The following is a 7,443-nucleotide window of genomic DNA, read 5'->3' on the forward strand; positions in this document are numbered from 1 at the left end:
GCAACATTCACACTCATACTCCAATGGATGCGTCAGAGAGCAATTTAGGGTTAGTATCTTGCCCAAGGATATTTGGCATGCAAACTAGGGGAAGCCAAGAATCGAACTACCAACCTTCCGATCAGTAGATGACCTGCTCTACCACCTGAGCTACAGCCACCCCAGTCCCAATATTTTGGCAACATATGTTCAGACTGATGGATGTTTTGAGGTGTGACCTGCTCAGATCGTCTCAGTGACAGGAAGTCAGCGAGGTGCTCGTTCAGACAGGAAGCAGCACATCTGAGAGGAGCTCTTGACTCTGCTCTGTTTGTGTTTCTGTGTCAGATAAAGGTGCAATTCTGGAGATTCCTGCACTCCCTGTGAGGACAGGAAGTGATCTCACTATGCGTTGCAGAGAGAGGAGCGGTGACACAGCTGCTGCTTATTTCTCCTTTAATGGACGTCCTGTTGGATCTGGAACAGCAGCAGAGCTCGTCATCAGAAGGGTTAAACAGTCTGATGAAGGTCTCTACTCGTGTGCTACTGACGCATTTGGATCGTCTCCTCAGAGCTTTCTGAGGGTCAGAGGTCAGAACAGTGACATCACTTCCTGTTTACAGACATGACTTGCTGATAAAATGACTGAACCGTCTTCATCATCTCTCCTGCAGGTCCTCCTCAGCACAGGAGCTCAGACTCCACTCCTCCTGTGAACTCTTCTGTTGACACTGCTTCATCACCTCCTCAGGGTCTCACCTCCTTTCTCACTGCACTCATAGCAGGCCTGGTTCCTGTGGTTCTTCTGGTTCTGCTCTTGGTTCTAGTTCGACTTCTTTTCCACTGTAAAAAGCAAAATGAAGCAAATGGTACGACCTCTGTCACATTCAGCTGATATCTTTTATTTTTCATCACAACAAGGAGCCCAGCTGCTGCAGTCTGAGGCCAGATGTTTCCATTTCGTTGATCTCAGCTGCTCCTTTAAGAGAACTTTTGGTTTTATAAAGCTTCAGATGTTTCAGTGAGTGAAACAGGTGGACTACAGGCAGGCTAGCTTAGCAACCAGACTTATTTCTGAAGTGTGATCACACTGAGGTTTGGCAACATCTGACTGAAATGATGAGATGAGGCTTGAGGTTTTGGGTTTCTGTTGTTTCCTCTGAGGGCTGTCTGCTTTGACCTCAGGGTCAGTGACCTTTGTCTGGAAATGGATTCAAAACCTTCCCACAATGTCAACAAACTGACCTGTAATATCACTGTTGTCTTTATTGTTGGTGTTGTGTTAACACACAGCTGAATGCTCCAGACCACCAAACTGCCAAACGTCTGCTTCATTACAGGTGAATCAGTATCAGTCAGTGTGACTTAGTATGAGTCAGTATGTTTGAGGTTCTGTGCTGACTGCAGCTGATTACAGACTTTAAACATCATCTGTTTGTGTTTCCTCTGCTTGTAGTTGTAACATGACCTGAGTGTGTTTGTATTTTCCAGATACACATCAAGCTGATACACATGTTGTCTACTCTGACGTGAGGATTCTCACTGCAGGTACAAACGAATAAAATGAATTTTCTTAATTTTATTAGATCAGGTTTTGTTTCATAACAATAAATGTGCAGCACACCCGAGAGAAAAACAGAGCAGATTAAGGAAGAAGGTAGGAAATATAAAATGTAGTCAGATTAATGGGGGCTGAATACAGATTCACACCATACTTTACAGGATGAATATAAATACTTTGTCAAGACACTTTACATAGAACACAAACATCTGGATGAGAGTCCAGCAGCTGTTCAAGACCTGAAGGGGGGTCGGTATGAGAAAGTGGACTGTTGGCAAGAGACGAGTCTCAGTTTAACAGGTTTAATATCACAGAAGGAGCACCGATGAGAGACTTAAGGATTACAACGACTGGGAGAAAGAAACTGTTCTGATGGAGCTCGTGTCAGGGTGGTGTCACAAACAGTTCACATCTGGGGTGGGAGGGGTTCCAGAGTCTGAGAGGCTGAAGTGGAAGGTGATTTCTGCGCTGGTGTCAGGGTTGCTGTGGGGTAAGACCACAGAGCTCTGAGTCAATCACTTCCTAAGTAACTGATGTGGAAGAACAGAAAGGAGGGTTGATCTGTTTGTGATCATTTACTGGAGGAAACTTCACAGACATGTGGGACAGGTGGCTGCTCAGAGCAGGTAGAGGAGATGAAAGGACCCCATATGGAAAAGAAATAGTAAAAACTTATATGATTTACTCATGAAAGTGGCCACTTTCTCATTACGTTCATATATTGTTTTAGTAAGTATCCAAAACATACAAGTTTCATTATATAATTTTTCAAGGGATCTTATATCTGTTTTCACTCTTGTATGCTTTTCAGACAAGTTTCACAAAATACAGATACAAACTTTATAAGATTTATATATATGTATCTTTTCCGTATGGGACTCCTCTTTGAATTTATATGCAGTGAGTGAGAAGTTGGAGCTTCATGTATGTGAGCTGCCTCTGATAGTTTGAACCTACACATGACTGCAGGACACGTATGATGCTTCATACTCCTTTGTTGTTTTTCTGTGTGTGTTACAGAGCAGTCAGCTGATCCAGGTGTTGTTATTCATCACTGAGAGCAGGTAACATTTACACCAGGGTTTTAATAGTTTTGCAATATTCATTAGTTTTTATTTTTATTTCGTTTTGACTTCAGATTTTCAATTTTATATTAGTTTTAATTAGTTTTTACCAATTGTTTGCTAGTTTAGTTTAGTTTTTAGTTTTTTGAAAATCCTTAGTTTCAGTTTAGTTTTGATTAGTTTCAGTTTAGTTTTGATTAGTTTCAGTTATAGTTTTAGTTGTGTTTGCAATAAAGTGTAACAAAATCCCAGTTTCATCATATCAGTCATTCTCTTCTGCTTATCCTTGGGTATGTTGCTATTCCAGCTACCATACCCTGCACCCTGCACAGGTCGCCTGTCTGTCGCAGGGCTAACACGCAGAGACAGACAACTCACATTCCCACCTATGGGTTCTTTAAATAAATAAATAAAGGCAGATGAACAACCATTGATACCAGGCAACTATAAAATGTATATCTTGGCCCCAATGAGACTATTAACTCTTGCAGCACCGGGTGTTAAGGCAATTGACTCACACAGTTGTGTAGATATCCCAGTCCTGTTGTCTCGGGATGCATCACGCTGCCTTGCCTGGTGTTAGCTTCTGTTTCTGGGGATGACGGTTGGGCGTGCTCCCTTACCTTCTCCAGGTAAGCTAGGTTAGCCTTCTTGTGTGAGCTTTCAAGTGCACTTTAAGGTTTGTGGGATTTTTTTCCCTTTAGAAATGTCCCTCATAATTTGTCTCGTTCCACTACAAGACACTTGCGTTATCCAAAACACAGTCATATTCAAAGTAATCCCAAATTGGAAGCTGGCACTTTCTCCCGACTTTTCCTGACATGATTCTGCTGGAGCAGCAACACAGACGACTCGACTAACGTACTGCCACCTGCTGGCATAATGAGACACAGCAAGAAAAAAACCTGGAAACTAAACTTCTTTTTTACCCTTGACTATTGTATGACACGCACACATCAACGAAAACTAAACACAGTTTTGCTATAAATTCAGTTAATTTTAGTTAGTTTTGTGAACACTCATTACAGTTTTAGTTAGTTTTCCTTTTTTTGTTTTCATTTTTATTTCCGTTAACGAAAATGTTTTTTCACTTCTAGTTTTCGTTATTTCGTTAGTTTTCGTTAACGATAATAACCTTGATTTACACACAAATGTAAAGTTTTCAATTCAATTCAATTTTATTTATACAGCGCCAAAACACAACAACAATCACCTCAAGGTGCTTCAGATTGTAAGGTCGACCCTAGAATAATACATACAGAGGAAAACCCAACAATCATATACCCTCGGCTCAGTGTTTCTGTTTGTTGGATCATTACTACTTGTGTCAGTTGGCTCTTTTCTACTCTCGTATTCTCTTGGCCTTTGTTGTTACTGATTCTAATCGCCTGTTTCTTTGTATGTAGATTTCCTTGGACGTGTCCCTGATTCTGCCCTGAATCCCTGAGTGTGAGTTTGGAGTTTTGTGTGTGTTTCTGGCAGTGTGGCGTGTACCAAAGAGGAGTGTGGAGGATGTGCCCTTCCCTTGGATTATTGTAACGGTCTTTTTACTTGTTCCCACCAGTCAGCCTTGGATTGCCTTCAGATTACACAGAATGCTGATGCATTCTGGTCAAACATTAATCCAGTTTTGGCTTCTCTTCATTGGTTGCCAGTAAATTTTAGATCTCTTCACAGTGAAGCTCCCCAGTACATCTCTGACCGGTTTAAACCTCATGCTTCATCCTGAGCACTTAGGCCTTCAGGTCAGAGGTTACTGTTGGTCCCACGTACTCGGTTCAAAACATGAGTGGATTGTGATTTTCAGGCAGCGGCACCAAGGTCGTCTCCTCCACCGTGTTTATGCTGAATCCACTGAGTGTCTTTAAAAAGCAGCTGAAGGCATTTCTGTACAGACAAGCTGTTAATTAATTAATCGTTTCATATTATTATTTTATTTATACTTCTGGTTTTATTGTGAAGCAGTTTGTGATTTTTATCTGTGAGTGTGTGATCTACTGTAAACACATTTTACTTACTGTACTATAAGGTCATTAAGATCAGATGGGCTGACTGTGGGGAGCTGACATCATGTTTGTCTCTGAACAGGAAGCTGAGGATACCCTGGGCCTGATGGACCTTCATCCTTCCCTCTGCTCCTCTTCTTCATGCTGTCTGTGCTTTAGTCTGTTTTAAATACAGCTGTTAGCTCTCACCTGTGCACACAGTAACATCTGCTCAGGAAGCAGGTTCAGTAACTCTGAGTTTCCTGTTTTCACCTGTGCAGATTTCAGACTTGCACACAGATGCTGTGCTGCACTCTAACACACTCACACACTGATGGAGGCTGCAGGCTCTTTAGCACAGAGGTCCTCTGACTGCCAATCCACAGTCTCTGATTGGTGGGGACCCGCTGTACCCCTGAGTCACAGACAGAAGGAGTAGTGAGAGCTGAGGACACAGGTGTGAATGAGGGTCTGTGACCTCCTCAGAGAGCTGAGTCTGTGTGACAGACCGTGGATGTGAGCCTGAGTCGGCAGGTTTCTGTAGTCACACAGCAGGAAGACAGTCACTGTGAGCTCAGCAGCATTAACATGCACTGAGAGCGACACACACAGTTCACACAGACACACTTAGGCAGCAGCAGGTGAGGTCAAATCACAGAAGCACTGAGATGAGCTGACAGCGCCCTCTGCTGGTCCCAGTTTGAGCTGCTGCTGATCGTCCACAGACCATATTTGTTCATTCTTTTTTCCTCCTACATGCTCTCCTTCACACTCTTTACATGTTTGTACTAAACATCAGTTATGGCTTTCTGGATGTGTGCCATCTGTTGTCATGGTAACTGACCCTGTTCAAATTATCCTTCTTACTGGGACCAAAAGGCTGGAGTTTCCTTCATCTGAGGATTAACAAACTCAGAGTTTCACTCAAACCTGCTTCCTGTAAGAGAAACAGTGTGTGTGTGTGTGTGTGTGTGTGTGTACGTGTGTGTGTGTGTGTGTATATATAATCTTTTTCCATTTGCTTTTCAATGAAATTCTTTTTAATGTTTTCTAAACGTTTGATCGGATAAAACGAATAAAACTCTTTGTTTGTTTTGGGGAACTTTTGTGTCATCATTATCAGATCTGTCCTGTGTCAGATCTGACAGCATACCTGTCTGATCTTTCCCTCTGAGCTCTTTATTGTAAAACATTTACAGATCTGAGCTCCATCATGTGGGTCCGACCTGCTGGTGTGCTGAGCTGGCACAGCCCTGCTGAGGTAACAATTCCTGGTCCTGAGCCAAAGTCCAGTCTGAGGTCTGAGAGACTTTGTGTTCTCTGAACTGTTCAAATATCTCTGTGTGTAGTCACACTGAGAGTTTTTACAAATCTTTAAAACCATTTCAGTCTCTAAGATCACACAATAATCATGATCAATACTGAAATACGTCCTGATTTAAATTCTGATTATAATAATCATGATGATCATTTTGACAGTGCTGATGCATGCTGGACTCCTGCCTCACACAACCTCAGTGAGGAGTTAATAATAAACTTTAACTCCTGCAGGAGGAGAATGTGAGGATCATGAGTGGACAAGATGATCATGAAGGAGTCCACAGTTTTATGATTTAGCTGATGTCAGCACTGACAGCAGAACACAACATCACCATCAACATCATTATCATCTCCTTATGAAGTGGATTCAAAGACTGTTTAAATTTACAGATACAGCTGTGCTGCCCCTTTAAGGCAGGTATGATAATTTGGGTGTGTGTTTTTTGCACCAGCAGACTTGCCGTAGTACCTCACCAGTGAAAAACAGTCCTTTAGCCAAACTGTTGTCTGTTCCACTTTTTGTTCACTTTTTCTTGCTGAGCCTGAGAGAGCACATGCCTGTAAGTAGTTGCTATCTGTTTTGTAAGCTTTCCAGCGTTAGTTTTGTGTAGCAGTTTCGAGTTTTGTGTGAGAAACTTTCTTTTGTGAGGAAAAACGGCTACGATGCTAACACGTTAGCCCGTCTATGGGATTTCCCATGTAATGTTAGCATTAAGCTAATCACTAAACGCGTGGGCCTAATAGCCAGTGAAAGGGTTTGGATATGCTTGTGTTTATGTGTTATATACATTGTAGTGCATGGCTTAATGTTTGATGTTGTAAAGAAAATGCAATTATAGCAGAAATGTAATATTTTATTTTTGTTTCTGTACCAGTTTTACAGTGCTTCTACAGTAAACATCTAAAACGTATCCGCTGACTCCTGGATGTTTGTTGTGGACCTGTTAGCTATCTGCCAAGCTAGAAACCAGCTTCACACCCTAGTAAGGGCAGAATAGTAAAAAGGCACCGTCCCAACACGGCTACCTACCTACAGAAAAGTGGATCTGCGTGGAAACACAGTTTCTTCTGTTTCTTCTAAGCTACAATGGATAGTAACGACATGCTTGAGACGCGGTCAATATGCTCCAACACCTCACGTGCCAGTCAGCGCTCTTCAGCCAGTGCCATTGCAGCCAGAGCAAAAGCAGAGGCTGTACTGTCTCAAGCACTACTTGCACAAAAGAGGCAGATATGTTAAAGAAGAACAACAAAAAGCAGCAGCTGAGGCTGCTAGGAAGAAAGCAGAGCTGCAAGCCAGTTTGCATACCTTGAGGCTTGATAGCGCGGCTGCAGCTGCCATTGCTGAAGCGAATGTTCTTGAAGCAGCTGTTGAGAACGAATTTGGGGAGTTAGATCGGGTTAGCCTGAAAAATGCATACGTTGAGCATTATCCAAGTCCTGAACCTCACCAAAACTCAGAGCTACCAGAACTCATGCCAACTCTGATGCACCAACTACCAGTTGACAATGATGATCAGCAAATACGACTTGC

The 7,443-nt window shown here is 42.4% G+C and overlaps 1 long non-coding RNA gene across 1 annotated transcript; it reads left to right on the forward strand.

Annotated features, from left to right (window-relative positions):
- Positions 1–326: 326 nt before the first annotated feature.
- On the forward strand, positions 327–5,191 carry LOC109199744 (uncharacterized). Its single transcript, XR_003217415.1, has 6 exons — positions 327–570; positions 654–848; positions 1,471–1,527; positions 2,561–2,604; positions 4,011–4,053; positions 4,693–5,191. It is a non-coding gene; the product is annotated as an uncharacterized LOC109199744 (long non-coding RNA).
- Positions 5,192–7,443: the final 2,252 nt, after the last annotated feature.

Source organism: Oreochromis niloticus, unplaced genomic scaffold (assembly GCF_001858045.2).
Source record: "Oreochromis niloticus isolate F11D_XX unplaced genomic scaffold, O_niloticus_UMD_NMBU tig00000744_pilon, whole genome shotgun sequence".
NCBI lineage: Eukaryota > Metazoa > Chordata > Actinopteri > Cichliformes > Cichlidae > Oreochromis > Oreochromis niloticus.